Raw genomic sequence first — 19372 nt, forward strand, 5'->3', positions numbered from 1 at the left:
TTGCCATCTCCTGTTTGACCACTTCCAATTTGCCTTGATTCATGGACCTAACATTCCAGGTTCCTATGCAGTATTGCTCTTTACAGCATCGGACCTTGCTTCTGTAACCAGTCACGTCCACAGTTGGGTGTTGTTTTTGCTTTGGCTCCATCCCTTCATTCTTTCTGGAGTTATTTCTCCACTGATCTCCAGTAGCATATTGGGCACCTACCGACCTGGGGAGTTCATCTTTCAGTATAGTATCATTTTGCCTTTTCATACTGTTCATGGGGTTCTCAAGGCAAGAATACCGAAGTGGTTTGCCATTCCCTTCTCCAGTGGACTGCGTTCTGTCAGACCTCTCCACCATGGCCCTTCCGTCTTGGGTGGCCCCACATGGCATGGCTAGTTTCATTGAGTTAGACAAGGCTGTGGTCCATGTGATCGGATTGGCTAGTTTTCTGTGATTTGGTTTCAGTGTGTCTGCCGTCTCATGCCCTCTCTCAGCGCCTACCATCTTACTTGGGTTTCTCTTACCTTGGACGTGAGGTATCTCTTCACGGCTGCTCCAGCAAAGCGCAGGGCCTTAAAAAGGAGGGAAAACTGACATATGTACCTGTATGAAACATGGGCTCTTTATGCTAAGTGAAATAGGCCAGTCACAAAAAGACAAATACTATATTATTCCACTTATATGAAATACTTAGAGAAGTCAAAATCATAGACACAGAAAGTGTGGTTGCCAGAGACTAGTGAGGAGAGAGAAATAGGAAGTTATTGTTCAATAGGTATGAGTTTCAGTTTTAAGATGAAAAGAGTAATGGTGATGAATGGTAGTGATGGTAGTCCAACATTACAAATATATTTAAAACCACGTAACTGTACACTTAAAAATAGTTAAGACAGTGACTTTTTTATTATTTGCATTTTACCTCCCAAAGGAAAAAAATTGGGAAAAAAAAATGTGCAGTTCTAAAGAATTTTTATTGAAGCATTGGTTTATGTTGTATTAATTGTTGTTGTATATGTGGTTCTCCTTTATCTCTATAGTTTGAAGTTTTTCATTTTTATTTTGTTTTTACCTTTCATGAGAATGGAAATGCTTGTAAGAGACTAGAACACAGAAGTATTGGTTTATGTTGCTTCAAAACAGATTTGTGTTGAGTAACCAACCTAGCAGATAAATTTGATCTTTGATGGTAATTTTCATTCCAAGAGTAATTACAAATAGTCTATGTCCAAGATTATATATTCTTACCAGAAATTAAACTAAGTAGAAAAAAATTTTTTTTCTATTCTGGGTTTTTCTCTGTTTCTCTTTTCTTACCAATCTTCCTCCCCCTCCCCAACTCCCCATGGCTAATAAGAAGACAATTGTGGAATAAAATTTTTTTATCTGAAGATTTCTAGTTTTTTACTCCCAAACTCCTTATACTAATGCTAATTACTCTTCTTACAAATACTGCTGCTGTGGAGGTTTTAGGACACCAGTACATTATTTTTCAGTGCCTCAAATTATGATGGAACTGTTGTTAAGCTCCATTTTTATCTCTGGAGAAAGGTTTTGCTTCAACAAGCTATCTCAGAATATCCTAATAATTATTAGCAGAAATGAAGCATTGTAGTGAATTTGTAAGGTGTTGCTAGATTTGTAGGGCCAATGGGAATCATATTTTCAAGAGCCTAATTGTCCTAATCCACGTGCAGACCAGGTAGCTTTGCTGTGCCACCTGTTGTGTAGTATACATGTACACGTGTGCTCAGTTGCTCAGTCATGTCCGATTCTTTGCGACCTCATAGACTTTAGCTGTCTATTGAATTTTACAGGCAAGAATACTGGAGTGGGTTGCTGTTTCCTACTCCAGGGGATCCTCCAGATCGAAGGATGGAACCCATGTCTCTTGTGTCTCCTGCATCGGCAGGTGATTATTTACTACTGGTGCCACCTGGGAAACCTACATAAATATTCATAATTATGACTTTCTTGTCTTTTCTAATAGTAACATGGCATGTAATTATACTGCTGGATTTGAAGAAAACTCAAAAGTTACAAGTAACTTCATTCAGAAATGCTAATATATTTTTAAAATAACTGGGTAACTTTTCCTAAAATTGTACTTTACTTATGTTAACTATTGATTCAGGGACATAATTCAGCTTTATTTAGAATAAGATCTGTTAATGTCTAAGCTCAATTCACAATCTGGTAACCTGTTATAATATCTCCCAGGAAAGGGTACTATTCAGTTTCTGAAATAAAATATATGTCTGCTCAAAGATCCCCTGTGACTATCACAGCACAGTTTGGAGTTCAGATCTCAAGTGAACCATCAAATAATCACATGACCTAGGTTAATTACTTCATATCATAAAGCCTCAGTTTTATCATATGTAAAGACCTATCATATGTATGAAGAACTACAAGACCTTTTAGAACTGCTGCTAAGTTGCTTCATTCGTGTCCGACTCTGTGCAGCCCCATAGATGGCAGCCCACCAGGCTCCGCCGTGCCTGGGATTCTCCAAGCAAGAACACTGGAGTGGGTTGCCATTTCCTTCTCCAATGCATGAAAGTGAAAAGTGAAAGTGAAGTCACTGAGTCATGTCCAACTCTCAGCGACCCCATGGACTGCAGCCTACCAGGCTCTTCCGTCCATGGGATTTTCCAGGCAAGAGGACTGGAGTGGGGTGCCACTGCCTTCTCCAAAATGGACTGGAATGGGTGAATTTAACTCAGATGATCATTATATCTACTACTGTGGGCAGGAATCCCTTAGAAGAAATGGAGTAGCCATCAGAGTCAACAAAAGAGTCTGAAATGCAGTACTTGGATGCAATCTCAAAAACAACAGAATGATCTCTGTTCATTTCCAAGGCAAACCATTCAATATCACGGTAATCTAAGCCTATGCCCTGACCAGTAACACTGAAGAAGGTGAAGCTGAAAGGTTCTCTGAAGACCTACAAGACCTTTTAGAACTAACACCCCCAAAAGATGCCCTTTTCATTACAGGGGAATGGAATGCAAAAGTAGGAAGTCAGGGAACACCTGGTTGCTGCTGCTGCTAAGTCACGTCAGTAGTGTCCGACTCTGTGCGACCCCATAGTTAGCAGCCCACCAGGCTCCCCTGTCCCTGGGATTCTCCAGGCAAGAACCCTGGAGTGGCTGTAACAGGCAAATTTGGCGTTGGAGTACAGAATGAAGCAGGGCAAAGGCTAATAGCGTTTTGCCAAGAGAATGCACTGGTCATAGCAAACACCCTCTTCCAACAACACAAAAGACTCTACACAGGGACATCACCAGATGGCCAACACCAAAATCAGATTGATTATATTCTTTGCAACCAAAGATAGAGAAACTCTATACAGTCAGCAAAAACAAGACCAGGAGCTGACTGTAGCTCAGATCATGAACTCCTTATTGCCAAATTCAGACTTAAATTGAAGAAAGTGGGGAAAACCACTAGACCATACAGGTATGACTTAAATCAAATCCCATATGACTATACAGTGGAAGTGAGAAATAGATTTAAGGGACTAGATCTGACAGACAGATTGCCTGATGAACTATGGACGGAGGTTCGTGACATTGTACAGGAGACAGGGATCAAGACCATCCCCAAGAAAAAGAAATGCGAAAAAGCAAAATGGCTGTCTGAGGAGGCCTTACAAATAGTGGAGAATAGAAGAGAAGCAAAAAGCAAAGGAGAAAGGGTAGATATACCCGTTTGAATACAGAGTTCCAAAGAATAGCAAGGAGAGATAAGAAAGCCTTCCGCACCAATCAGTGCAAAGAAATAGAGGTAAACAATAGAATGGGAAAGACTAGAGATCTCTTCAAGAAAATTAGAGATACTAAGACAACATTTCATGCAAAGATGGGCTCAATAAAGGACAGAAATGGCATGGACCTAACAGAAGCAGAAGATATTAAGAAGAGGTGGCAAGAATACACGAAAGAACTGTACAAAAAAGATCTTCACGACCCAGATAATCATGACGGTGTGATCACTCACACTCACCTAGAGCCAGACATCCTGGAATGTGAAGTCAAGTGAGCCTTAGGAAGCATCACTACGAACAAAGCTAGTGGAGGTGATGGAACTCCAGTTGAGCTATTTCAAATCCTGAAAGGTGATGTTGTGAAAGTGCTGCACTCAATATGCCAGCAAATTTGGAAAACTCAGCAGTGGCCACAGGACTGGAAACGGACAGTTTTCATTCCAATCCCAAAGAAAGGCAATGCCAAAAAAATGCTCAAACTATCCCACAATTGTACTCATCTCACACGCTAGTAAAGTAATGCTCAAAATTCTCCAAGCCAGGCTTCAGCAATACGTGAACCGTGAACTTCCAGACATTCAAGCTGATTTTAGAAAAGACAGAGGAACCAGAGATCAAATCGCCAACATCTGCTAGATCATTGAAAAAGCAAGAGAGTTCCAGAAAAACATCTATTTCTGCTTTATTGACTATGCCAAAGCCTTTGACTGTGTGCATCACAATAAACTGTGGAAAATTCTTCAAGAGATGAGAATACCAGACCACCTGACTTGCCTCTGGAGAAGTCTGTATACAGGAAGCAACAGTTAGGAAGCAACAGTTAGAACTGGACATGGAACAACAGACTGGTTCCAAATAGGAAAAGGAGTACGTCAAGGCTGTATATTGTCACCCTGCTTATTTATCTTATACTCAGAAGTACATCATGAGACACGCTGGGCTGGAAGAAGCACAAGCTGGAATCAAGATTGCCAGGAGAAATGTCAATACCTCAGATATGCAGATGACACCACCGTTATGGCAGAGAGTGAAGAGGAACTTAAAAGCCTCTTGATGAAAGTGAAAGAGGAGAGTGAAAAAGCTCAACACTCAGAAAACTAAGATCATGGCATCTGGTCCCATCACTTCATGGCAAATAGATGGGGAAACAGTGGAAACAGTGGCTGACTTTATTTTGGGGGCTCTAAAATCACTACAGATGGTGATTGCAGCCATGAAATTAAAAGACGCTTACTCCTTGGAAGGAAAATTATGACCAACTTAGACAGCATATTAAAAAGTAGAGACATTACTTTGTCAGTCCAGCCAAGGCTATGGTTTTTCCAGTAGTCATGTATGGATGTGAGAGTTGGACTATAAAGAAAGCGGAGTGAAAGCGGAGCGCCGAAGAATTGATGCTTTTGAACTGTGGTGTTGGAGAAGACTCTTGAGAGTCCCCTGGACTGCAAGGAGATCCAACCAGTCCATCCTAAAGGAGATCAGTCCCGGGTGTTCATTGAAAGGACTGATGTTGAAGCTGAAATTCCAGTACTTTGGCCACCTGATGCAAAGAGCTGACTCATTTGAAAAGACTCTGATGCTGGGAAAGATTGAGGGCAGGAGAAGAAGGGGCTGATGGAGGATGAGATGGTTGGATGGCATCACCGACTCAGTGTACATGAATTTGGGTAAACTCCGAGAGTTGGTGATGGACAGGGAGGCCTGGCGTGCTGCGGTTCATGGGGTTGCAAAGAGTTGGACACTACTGAGTGTGTGAACTGAATTGAACTGATTCATTTCAATCTACTGTCCTATGAATTCGTTTTCTTTGTGTTAATGCAAAGATAATTTTTAACATTTGTTAGCAGAAAAAAATGGTTTGTAAAACTTCCTTGGTATTGAAGGAACCTGTAATGTCAAGAAAATGATTTTGTCTTGTGCTGAGTCCTAGTTTCTTCTCTTTTAGTGGTTGCAGAGTACTAACTCAGATTCTATCCCTGGGCATTTCCTGTAAACCAGTAGCTGATTCTACAGCTTGACAAAAATAGGGTTTGATTTTTCAGCAAGAATACTTTGGTAGAGGTGTGAACTTACCTCAGAAAATGTCTGATAATCTCTTTTTTTTCTGTAAAGTTAATCTGTGTGTTCAGCTGTTGTCAGCCTTTTCCAGTTACCATAAAGTTTTGCATTAGCAATCCATCAAATAGCTTTAGCAAGCGCTGAAAGTAATTCTTTCATTATGGGCTGCAAAATCGTGATATTCTATTAGCCTTTCCTAGCATAGTACCTGAAATATTTCTGTTAAGGAAAATCTTGCCCTTCCCAACAACTTGCTTATCCTTATAGAGTTCATACAGGAGAGGCAGAACTAATGCTTGAATCTCTCTTTTTATTTACCAATCTTCAAAATAATGAATTGAGTCCCTAATGACCTCCAGAAATAAACAGTGAGGTTTTTTTTAAGTAACGTCTGAATTCATTAATTTTATACTATTCAATGTGCTTCAGTTCACCACAGTGACTACTTTTTGATGCTCAAAATACCCCATCTTTGTTGCTGCTGTTTAGTTGCTCAGTTGTGTGTGACTCTTTTGTGACCGTATGGACTGTAGCCTACCAGGCCCCTGTGTCCTTGGGATTTCCCAGGCAAGAATACTGGAGTGAGCTGCCATTTCCATCTCCAGGGGATCTTCCTGAGCCAGGAATCAATCCCATGTCTCTGGCAGTGGCAGGCAGATTCTTTACTGCTGAGCCACCAGGGAAGCCCATCCCGTCTTTAGCCAGTACAGATCTCTTGAGACTGACTCCAAAGTCCTTTTGACATAACCCAAGTAGTTTCTGTTTTCATTACAATCCCAAAGAAGGGCAGTGTTCAAACTACTGAACAGCTACACTCATTTCACATGCTGGCAAGGTAATGCTCGAAATCCTTCAAGCTAGGTTGCAACAGTATGTGAACTAAGAACTTGCAGATGTAGAAGCTAGATTTATAAAAGGCAGAGGATCAAACTGCCAGCATCCATTGGATCATAGTAAAAGCAAGAGACTCCTCCCCCAAAACATCTGCTTCATTGACTATGCTAAAGTCTTTGACTGTATGGATCACAACTAATTGTGGAAAATTCTTCAAGAGATGAGAATACCAGACCACCTTAGCTGCCTCCTGAGAAACCTGTATGCAGGTCAAGAAGCAACAATTATAACCAGACATAGAACAACAGACTGTTTCAGAATTGGGAAAGGAATACGTCAAGGCTGTATATTGTCATCCTGCTTATTTAACTTATATGCAGAGTACATCATGCGAAATGTTGGGCTGGATGAATCACAAAATGGAATCAAGATTGCCAGGAGAAATATCAATAATCTCAGTTATGCAGATGGCACCACTCTAATGGCAGAAAGTAAAAAGGAACTAAAGAGCCTCTTGATGAAGGTAAAAGAGGAGAGTGGTAATGCTGGCTTAAAAGTGAACATTCAAAAAATTAGTATCATGGCATCCGTCCCATCACTTGATGGCAAACAGATGGGGAAACAGTGGAAACAGTGACAGACTGTTTTCTTGGGCTCCAGAATCACTGTGGATGGTGACTGCAGCCATGAAATTAAAATACTTGCTCCTTGGAAGGAAAGCTATGACAAAGCTAGACAGCATATTAAAAAGCAGAGACATCACTTTGCCAACAAAGGCCCATATAGTCAAAGCCATGGTTTTGCCAGTAGTCATGTACAGATGTGAGATTTGGACCATAAAGAAGGCTGAATGGTGAAGAATTGATGCTTTCAAATTGTGGTACTGGAGAAGACACCTTGAGAGTCCCTTGGACAGCAGGGAGATCAAACCAGTCAATCCTAAAGGAAGTCAATTCATTGGAAAGACTGATGCTGAAGCTCTAATACTTTGGCCACCTGATGTGAAAAGCTAACTCGTTGGAAAAGACGCTAATGCTAGGAAAGAGTGAGGCAAGAGGAGAAGGGGGCAACAGAGTATGAGATGGTTGGATGGCATCACCAACTCAATGGACATGGGTTTGAACAAACTGAGAGAGACAGTAAAGGACAGGAAAGTCTGGCATGCTGTAGTCTGTAGGATCACAAAGAGTGGGACATGGCTAAGTGACTGAACAACAAAATAGTTTCTGAGAGCTTTCTTGCTTTCTTCTGTGACAGGGTATCCCAGGGTCATCATGTACACGTCCTACCAAAGATCCAAAACAGCCGTTCTTCAAAGAGTTCTAGTTGCTCTCAGTGGGAACATCTAGGCTATTTCTAATAGAAATTCCTTGACATTCCTGTGTCTCAGGTCTATGAATGTGCCTTTTCCATGTTTAAATGCTGGTGTACTGTTTTAAGGTGTTTCAGTGGTGGCGTGAGATGAGTCAGATGCCTGTATCCAGACTGATATGTGAATCTGTATGGATTAGGTTCTGCCTCTAGTAACAGACGCGAGAAATAAACTCTTATATGTTCCACCTCTTGGTATTTTCCACTCATGTAAAAGAGAACCATAATTAGGCAGTCTAGAGCTAGTATACAGTTACATGATCAAGGACCTAGGTACTTTATATCTTTCTACGTCATTCTCTGGCCCAAGAGAGTTGCTGAAGCCTCAGCCATCTTGTTTGTGTTGTAGTCCAGAAAGAAGGAAAAATGACAGAAGGGCAAGTGAACACGTCTCTCAGTGAGATGTCTTATCCATATTCACTGTAGTAGATACTTCAAAACCATAAAATATTAAGATGGAATGTGCCTTATTCAGCCACACCAAAGGTCTGTATCTGGGCACAGTGTTTATGGTCACATACATTTTCAAACTAATCTTAGGGCAATCTAGTCTTCGCACAGTCCAGAGTTTGTGCTGAATATGATCATCAGCACTATTGAGGAGGTCAACCCTGCTACGTTCATCTATCTCAAACCTTCAGGAGACATATTTAGATTAACAACAACAAATCACATTTGAGTGATAAAGGAAGTTGTTCTTTTTTGAGGGTATAGGGGAAAGATTACAGGGAAAGGAAATATTTAAAGAGTAGATTTACCTAGTGGCTCAGATGGTAAAGAATCTGCCTGCAATGTGGGAGACCTGGGTTTGATCCCTGGGTTGGGAAGATCCCCTGGAGGAAGAAATGGCAACTCACTCCAGTATTCTTGTCTGGAGAATCCCCATGGACAGAAGGGCCTGGTGGGCTACAGTCCACCAGGGTTGCAAAGAATTGGACACGACTGAGCAATTAAGCACATACGGGTACTGTACATACTTTCAGTTACTGAAATCAAGCTCTATAAAGAAGTTCTTGTTACCACTAGCATATACTTGAGGAAACAGTAGTTTTTAACCCTGAGGAAGAAAAACTGTCAGCAAACACCTAATGGGATTTAAACCTAGATTTACCTGGCTTCTAAGCATAGGTTCTTTATATCAGACCACAACAGTATAATATCTGACTCCAAATCACTATTTATTTTCTCACCAACTAGATAAGAGCAGAATTAGTTGCCCTTGGTTTGTGCAGACATTTTAAACTGCTGGCTTTATGCAGCAGCTTCTGAAACCAAAATTTGTTTCTGAAAAGAGCTGCTAAATGCATTCGGCTTAATTCTCTCTAGCAGTAATATCAAGAATTCTGAAAGTAGTAATTTAAAGAACTAGGATAGGAATGTTTTTTAAAGAGCGAAGAGCAGCTTTGTATCCGGAAAAGCTGAACAGCTACAGCATAGCTATAATATCCTTTCAAATACTGTACAGTACTTAACTTAAAAAGCTCTCTGCATCTTCTAAGCAAGTGTCAAATGAAGCATATGCTATGTAAATAAATCAGTTCGGAAAGGAATACTAGGCTTCTCCAGCTGTATAAGAAGATTTCTACCCTCATCAGGAAAGCCAAGAGAAAGAAAACCTAATGATGTGTTTACTCTGCATAGTTCACACATAGGAGGACTTTACAGAACAAGTTGGTAGAACGATCCTAAGAAGTTTACAGAACAGAGTCGCTGATAATAAGTTTTTATCAAGTTTGGTGTAATCCTGCAAAACGAATGACAGAAGGGGAAAGATTCATCAATTTGCTTACTTACAGTAATTCTGAACAACCATAAGGCAGAAAAATAGAGTCTTGGCCATGAAGAAGAAGCTGTATGTGGAAGAAATTAGCAACCAAGCTGATTTTCAAATGTGAGTAATTATTGGGTTGACTGTGACAACAGAAGTAGCAGAATGCAGTTTTGAGCTGCTGCACAAAGCAATGCAGTAAGAATCACATTGGAAAAAATGGTTGAGAGAATGTGCTAACAGGAATCATGTGAGAACGATCTGTCAGGTTGTGAGACTATACTGTGGAATTCGATCAAATATTTGCTAGGCACCTTAGTGTTTTTCTAATGTTTATGATAAAAAGAAAAATGAATATTCCAGCCCTTTGCCAGTGTATAATCTTTTGCAATTAAAAAATAAACATGGTAAGGTTAGCCCCCATGTTTTAGATTTCTCTTAACAGGTAGCAGAATAGGTGGTCAGGAGACAAGGAAAGAGGGACCGTTACAAAAAGGGAAGGAGAACATGCACAAATAACAAAGCCCTACTGTACAGCACAGGGCTTCCCTGGTGGCTTAGTGGTAAAGAATTTGCCTGCCAGTGCAGGAGATTTGGGTTCAGTCCCTGAGTTGGGAAGATCCCCTGGAGAAGAAATGGCAATCCACTCCAGTATTCTTGCCCGGGAAATTCCATGGACAGAGGAGCCTGGTGGGCTGCAGCCCATGGGATTGCAAAAGAGTCAGACACAACTTAGTGACTAAACAATAACCAATATGGCACAGGTAACTATATTCAGTATCCTGTAATAAACCATAAAGAAAAATAATATATACCTATATATAACTGAATCACCATGCTGTACACCAGAAACACAACACTGTAAATCAACTATACTTCAATTTAAAGGTAGGGTTGGGGGGAGGAAGCAAGAGACAGCAGTTTTGAATCTTATCAATGGAATCACATTTAAGAGTATTATCTCAATTTTCCAGAAAAAACTGATATGGAGTCAGTTGTTGACTCAACCATTGCCCATCGTTTCACTTCTGTGAATCTTGGTTAACTTACCAGTAAAATAGGACTAGTACTACTTAGCTCATAGGTACCTCATAGGGTGGTCTTTAGGACTAAATGAGATATGAATATACTTAAAAATGTGGAAATATTACTTCTGTCTTTCTTCATGCACAGAATGTTACTAATTTGTTCAAAGTCACAGTGTGTCTGAAGTCTAATAAAAGATAGAGTTGGAAATTAAAACCAGATTAAATGACCAAAACTCAATTTCTAAATTCTTGGTCTAGTGTTTGCCATTATACTACGTTTTCTATATACTCTACTATGTATTATTTATCTTTTTACTACTACAGCATGATAAATTAAATAAAAACAAAAAGTATGTCCCAAATGTCATACAGTAAGTACCCTCCAAATTATCACTGAAAACAGTCAACAAGTTTCTTCATCTCTACTTTCTAATAGAGGGTTCATATTTTAGATTATTTAAGACTAAGGAATCCATGTTAGTCACTCAACAGAATGCCAGGTACTCAAGATAATGCCATATTAATCCCAAACTGGAAATAAACTAAATGCTTATCAACTGGTGACTGGGTAAATACTGTGGTTCATCTATACAATGGAATACAATTCGGCAATAAACTGATGTCTGATATCACTAACAACATGGATGAACCTTAAAAGCATTTTGCTAAGAACAAGAAGCCAGACACAAAAGGCCACTTAATATGATTTCATTTATATGACATTCTGGAAAATTTTAGGGATAAAACATCAGTAGTGACAGAAAGGGAATGACTATAAAGGGGCATGAGGGACTTTTGTGGGGTAAAGGAAGTGTTTTAGATTGTGATTATTGTATATACATGAAGATTGCTGGGAGGAATATCAATAACCTCAGATATGCAGATGACACCACCCTTATGACAGAAAGTGAAGAGGAACTAAAGAACCTCCTGATGAAAGTAAAAGAGGAGAGTGAAAAAGCTGGATTAAAACTCAACATTCAAAAACCTAAGATCATGGCATCCAGTTCCTCACTTCATGGCAAATAGATGGGAAAACAGTTTCCCATAGAAACTGAGAGACTTCATTTTCCAGGCTCCAAAGTCACTGCACATGGTGAATGTAGCCATGAAATTCAAAAAACGCTTGCTCTTTGGAAGAAAAGTTATGACAAACCTAGACAGCATATTAAAAAGCAGAGACGTTACTTTGCCAACAAAGGTCTGTCTAGTCAAAGCTATGGTTTTTCTAGTAGTCATGTATGATATGAGAGTTGGACCATAAAGAAAGCTTGAGTGCCAAAGAATTGATGCTTTTGAACTGTGGTGTTGGAGAAGACTCTGAAAGTCCCTTGGACTGCAAGGAGATCAAACCAGTCAATCCTAAAGAAAATCCACCCTAAATATTCATTGAAAGGACTGATGCTGAAGCTGAAGCTCCAATACTTTGGCCACCTGATGCAAAGATCTGACTCATTTGAAAAGACCCTGATGCTGGGAAAGATTTAAGGCAGGAAGAGAATGGGATGACAGAGGATGAGATGGTTGGCTAGCATCACCAGCTCAGTGGATATGAATCTGAACAACTCTGGGATATAGTGAAGGACAGGGGAGCCTGGCATGCTGCAGTCTATGGGGTTGTGAAGAGTCAGACATGACTTAGTGACTGAACAACAACAGCAACAAAAATATCAAGTAATGATAAAGTTTATGAAGAAAAATCAAGAACCTAGAGAAGATGGGGTGGGAATTCCTTCTTAGGATAAGGTGGTCAGAAAGTCTCTCTAATAAAGTGACCTGAAGAAGTAAGGGAGCAAGCCAGGTGGATATCTGGGGAAACAAGTTTCCAAGCAGAGGAGACGGCGAATGGAGACACCTGATTCCGAGCATGCTTGACTGTCAGTGTGCTCACTTTCCTTCATACTTAAAATGTTACGGTGTTTCATAGCACTTTCTATATAACTTTTCTTTTTTACAGTTGGTGTGTTGTTGCATGATGGTGTTTATGCCTATGTTTCCCACCAGCGTGGCCTTTAGGGACAGGAATTGTGCCTTACCTGCTGCATGTTAGCTGCTGAATAGGTACTGATTGAATCAGTTTGATTATCTATTGAGCAACTGCTATTCCTTCTGTTTACTTGGTACCAAAGGATTCAAAGTGTTGAAAGTGTTAGTCACTCAGTTGTGTCCGACTCTTTTGTGACCCTATGGACTGTAGCCCGCCAGGTTCATTTGTCCATAGAATTCTCCAGGCAAGAATACTGGAGTGGGTTGCCATTTCCTTCTGCAGGGAATCTTCCTGACCCAGGGATCAAACCCGGATCTCTTGCATTGCAGGCAGAGTCTTCACTGTCTGAGCCACCAGGGAAGCCCAAAGGATTACAAGAATATCAGTTGTTAGATATGTAAATAAGTAAGAGAAAATAACGGGCAGGCAAGCTTTGGTCTACATTATTCAGAGGAAAGAAAAAGCCGATAATTTCTGTCACTGAACTCCTTTACAAATGTATTTAAAGGTTGTTCTTAACTGAAATATGACCTTCCCAGTTTAAAAACTCATGGTGATATCCAGTTTTCATGTTTACTAAATTACTCTAATGGTTACTTGAAATATTCAATTAGGAAAATGAATTTGAAAAATAAAATATCAGGAAAATTTCTTTAAATTGCAAATCATTTGGGAAGAGAACTGTTTGCTCTCCCAGAGGGAAACTAAGTTATATTTTGCTTTACTTAATTTTTAACCGGTTTCAGCAAATAAGTTACCACAGTTTCTTTTTGATGTTTACTGAATGTTATTTCCTATTTAGATCTCTAAAGTTGCTAAACTAAATTTTATTGTATTATGTCTCTAATGAAATAAATATTTAAGGTCAGTAGTACATAAGCTTTCATGGGTTTTGAATTTATTTATTTATTTAATTTTTCCCCCTTTAACTTGAAAGGTTAATCTAATTCGTGGATGTAGCGAAGGCTTTAAAATGAGTAGGAAGCTTATCACTACTCAGCAGAAAACCCTGGTTTTAGCTTTTAAAGTTACTATCACTTTTTAGCAAAATGTCAATGCAGTCTACTTTTTGAAATGTATAAGTTTTCTATAATCTGAGAAACATAATAAAGTTATTGCATTTACCTTTAGATAAGCCTATTTGGTAGTTAGTAATGCATGTCAATACTCAGAGTTTTCTTTCTCTCCATCCTCCCCTCCAAAATATATCAGTGTCTGTTTTGAAAACAAAATATTTTAACTCAAAATTTACATTTAATATTTTAACAAAAGTGACTTTGACCTTCTTAATTTTCTATTATATGGTTTTTAAAAACAGTAAATATATTCATGGAAAATTAGAAAATCATACTATATTTGCTATTTTGTAACCTCATTTTTTCAGTGTTAACCTCCATATATCCTTCCATCTTTTCTTCTTATCAAGGCCATAGTCAAATTTCCCAGCTTCAGACCAAGTTTCACATCTTGTTGTTACAGTCCTTAAGTCTCTTTTTTAAAAAATCTAACCCAATGGTATTTTCATACCATTAATTTATTGAGGGGATGGAGCCAATTCTCCTGCAGGGTGTTTCATTGTCTAGATGTACTGGTTGCATCTGCATTTAACTTGTTCCTCTGTCCCTTGTATTTTCTGTTAACTCAAAGTTAAATCGTTGGGCCTAAGAGATCCAAGTTAAACATTTTTGTCTGGGATATGTAATAGGCTGTAGGTTTTTTATTTTAATTTATCAAGAGGCACAATATCTGGATGGGTCATCATTAATGAGACTGAATTTGGCTACTGATTTAGGGTGATGACTGATCTCTTCATTGTAGAGTTTCACCTTTTTCTCCTTGTGACTGGGAAATAATGTACTTGGTGTTACTTTGCACACAGTATGAATCATTAAATCCCTATCAAACATATGCCTGGGTATAATACTTGCCTAAATTAATAATTAATAATTTGAACCAGAGATCAAATTGCCAACATCTGCTGGATCATCGAAAAAGCAAGAGAGTTCCAGAAAAACATCTATTTCTGCTTTATTGACTATGCCAGAGCCTTTGACTGTGTGCATCACAATAAACTGTGGAAAATTCTGAAAGAGATGGGAATACCAGACCACCTGACCTGCCTCTTGAGAAACCTATATGCAGGTCAGGAAGCAACAGTTAGAACTGGACATGGAACAACAGACTGGTTCCAAATAGGAAAAGGAGTACGACAAGGCTGTATATTGTCACCCTGCTTATTTAACTTATATGCAGAGTACATCATGAGAAATGCTGGGCTGGAAGAAGCACAAGCTGGAATCAAGAGTGCTGGGAGAAATATCAATAACCTCAGATATGCAGATGACACCACCCTTATGGCAGAAAGGGAAGAGGAGCTAAAAAGCCTCTTAATGAAAGTGAAAGAGGAGAGTGAAAAAGTTGGCTTAAAGCTCAACATTCAGAAAACTAAGATCATGGCATCTAGTCCCATCACGTCATGGGAAATAGATGGGGAAACAGTGGAAACAGTGTCAGACTTTATTTTGGGGGGCTCCAAAATCACTGAAGATGGTGACTGCAGCCATGAAATTAAAAGACACTTACTCCTTGGAAGGAAAGTTATGACCAACCTAGATAATATATTAAAAAGCAGACATTACTTTGCCAACAAAGGTCCGTCTAGTCAGGGCTGTGGTTTTTCCAGTAGTCATGTATGAATGTGAGAGTTGGACTGTGAAGAAGGCTGAACGCCGAAGAATTGATGCTTTTGAACTGTGGTGTTGGAGAAGACTCTTGAGAGTCCCTTGGACTGCAAGGAGATCCAACCAGTCCATTCTGAAGGAGATCAACCCTGGGATTTCTTTGGAGGGAATGATGCTAAAGCTGAAACTCCAGTACTTTGGCTACCTCATGCAAAGAGTTGACTCACTGGAAAAGACTCTGATGCTGGGAGGGATTGGGGGCAGGAGGAGAAGGGGACGACAGAGGATGAGATGGCTGGATGGCATCACTCACTCGATGGACGTGGGTCTGAGTGAACTCTGGGAGTTGGTGATGGACAGGGAGGCCTGGCGTGCTGCGATTCATGGGGTCACAAAGAGTCAGACATGACTGAGCAACTGAACTGAACTGAACTGAACTGAAATTAATAATTGCATGAGGAATCACATATGCTAATTTTCTGATTTTGATTTTTTTTCTTCCACATTATTAACCACATGTTTTCTGTAAAATAGAATTTTTTATCATCTGGGACTATTGGTTTGTTCTCCTGCAAAGACTAGATAAATACATTCTTTCAGTTACATATTTTTATCAAAAAATGACATCAGTATCTTTTCTGGCTTTCTCCTTTTCTGAATGTTATTATAGACTCATGGATTTTTATTGATTCACCATTTCAGTCAATGTCAGTCATAATTCTCACAACTTTGACTTAATGGGGAAGGGGGATCTTTCAGAATGATTTCTCTGAGAAGCCTTGATTGTTTTTATTTTTTTTCCTGATTGCTTAAAAATCTGGATGTAAAGGTTATTAAAAGTTTTTAATGGGTTTTTCTTTTTTTTTTTCCATCATATGCCTCATCATAATGGTAGTCTGCTAGTTCCATAAGCAGGTCTTTTGGGTCATTGAGGAAGGGTGCATCTCAAATAAGCACAAAAGCTTTTTATTTCTGTTTAAACTGGTCTAAATGTTAGGTATAGCTGACAGATAATTCAAAAGTTACCACCTAAATATTTTTAATGGAGGGCTCTTTTTTTTTAATGAAACATCACTTATTATTATCAGTTTGCCCATGCTGCTATATAAGGAAATCCTCAATTTATAAATACATGACTTATGAAGATTTGCTTGTTCCACACTTGTTTTTTTGCATTCAACATGTTTTCTCATAGTAAATGAGAATGATAAAGTATATTATTGGATTCTGGCTCTTACAATCTGTGTACGATTTCCAAATTGGATCAAGCCCATATCTTTGCCTCCCTTCCCTCCTGTTGCCCCACTGAAATAAAATATATAGAAATAAGAAATGAAATCAATAACAAGAAATGGGAAGATTACCACAGAATGATAATCTAACATATTTCTGGATTTCTTTTTGAGTACTAGAAGGCACAGCTCTACCCTCCTCCTTACCTCTCTTATCCCTGCATTTGAACTGCAGATAGCTGGCATGTGTGCATGCTAAGTTGCTTCAGTCATGTCCTACTCTTTGTGGCCCTATGGACCATAGCCCACCAGACTCCTCTGTCCATGAGATTCTCCAGGCAAGAATACTGGAATGCATTGCCATACGCTCCTCTGGGAGATCTTCCCAACCCAGGGATCGAACCCACGTTTTGCCAGGGTTTCTTTAGAGAAATTGGGAAAAGCTAAGGCTTCTAGAGTACAAGTTATATCCCCAGAACAAAATAAAAGTCATCTTCATTCTGGCATCTAGAAGGCCTGCTGGGTCCCCACCCACACACCCTAAAGGTACCACTCAGCTTGTACCTAGCCCACACAGAGCTCCTCTCTGGAGAGAGGTCTAGCTAGAAATCAGACCATCTTCACAATAACAGAGGAAATCTGTGTTGGCTAATGAGTCATTCAAGCCTAAAGATGAGTGAGTAACCAAAGATCACAAGCGTGTCAGGAAAGCTAATACTGTGAAAGAGACTAAAATAACCAGGAAAATTACCACTAAAGAAAATAGACATATCAGAGAGAAACTTACAAGAACAGAACTCTAACATACTCAGAACTACAAAAGGATACTACATCTGTTGAATAAGAATAAGAGAACACAAGGTTTCAGATGGAAGAGTACACCACGTGCTGAAATAGTGAATTAAATATCATACTGTAACACATTCTTGTAAAACTAAAGAATTCGTAGGGTAAACACAAAATCCAGAGGGAAGTTATGCACAAAATGACATGTATCAGATTGAAATCAGACCTCTCATCAGTAGCTGGTAATGCTTTAAGAAAGTAAAATATTGCCTTCAGCATTTAGAAAGAAAATCATATGCAGCCCAAGGATTCTATATCGTGCCAAACTATTAATCAAAGGTGAGAGCAGAATAAAGTTGCTTTCAGACATGCAAGGGCTCAGGGTTTACCTCCTCTTGGAATTAAAAGAAATGAGTGAATTACACATTCATCATCAGCTTTCCTGAAAAACAGAAAATCATTATATATTTTTCATTAAACCTTTTCTTTTAACAGTTTGATTTTTTTTTAAATCTCATTGCTGCCAGAAGGGTTTATTGAGAGAAGGGGAAAGAAGGATTACAGCCATAAAATAAGTAGTTGTGGATTTACACCATGAAATAAATTAGAGCTACTGTAGCGAACAGCAATAAGCCTAGTCTCTCTACTTTCAGTGTACTGAGATATTCGATATGTTGCACATATAACTAACCTATAGTTTTCCATATTTCCCAATGACCTCAGCAACAAGCAAGCCAGGACTACTATATACAGTCACAACTGGTTGGTATACCACAAGACCTGTAGGGGCAACAGCATCGTCCTCTTCTCCCATCGTGACTGCAAAGACATGATCTGGCTTGTATTTAAATGCATCGTTCTGAGTGCTGTGTCGAGAGTAGACTCTGGGGTAGAATAGCAGATCAAGGGTAGGAAGCAGGGAGAGCAGTTTAGACATCATTACAGTGTGCTCAGTCACTTGGCTGTGTCCAACTCTTTGTGACCCCATGGACTGTAGTTTGCCAGGCTCTGCTGTCCATGGAGTTTTCCAGGCAAGAATACAGGAGTGGGTTGCCATTTCTTACTCCAGGGGATCTTCCTGACCCAGGGATCAAACCCACGTCTCCTGCATTGGCAGGTAGATTCTTAACCACTGCAACAGCTTGGAAGCCCCCATCATTGCAGTATTCTAAGTGAAAGATGGCAGTAGCTCTGGTATGGTGTGAACAGTGGAGTTGGTGAAAATGATTAGAATCTGGATATAATTTAAATGTGGGGCCAACAGGATTTCCTGACTGGTTGGATTTGGGGTGAACAAGAAAGGACTCAGTATTTCTGGTCTGACCAGTAAAACAACAGGTTGAGGGGAAAGCTTAGGGAATAAATTTTGAATGTTATGTGCCGGGGGCCAGCGTGAGGAATCCCGCCCGTGACAAGGTCATGCGGAAGGAAGCCTGACAAAACGCAAGGACGTGATCAGGCTTCAGGGCTTCCCCCTGGAATTTCCTGAGCATCCACCCGCCAAGACCAGAGTCTGCCTGCTTTACTGTGTTATGCTTTCCACCTACTCTTCTGTCATTAACAGGGGGCTGTCCCCCCACCACCTTTTTCTGGAAAAAATTAGAGCTTTTAGATAATAAATCTCCTGGGCATAATACGAGTGTTTCAATCCAAAAACCCCTCTGATGGCCTTCTCGCCTGCCTGCAGGACTCGTACAGCTGCGCATGTGACTGTTTGAGGCCTCCTGACCGCAGGAGGCACGGGAAGCTTAGAACATCCTAGGAATGTAGGGGCTTCCGAGGAGCCAAAATCATTAGAATAGGACTGATTAAAGGTTTCATTTGTTGAGCCAATACTTGCTGCCAAATTTTCATATCTTTTATTTT

This window comes from Budorcas taxicolor, chromosome 10 (genome assembly GCF_023091745.1).
Source record: "Budorcas taxicolor isolate Tak-1 chromosome 10, Takin1.1, whole genome shotgun sequence".
NCBI lineage: Eukaryota > Metazoa > Chordata > Mammalia > Artiodactyla > Bovidae > Budorcas > Budorcas taxicolor.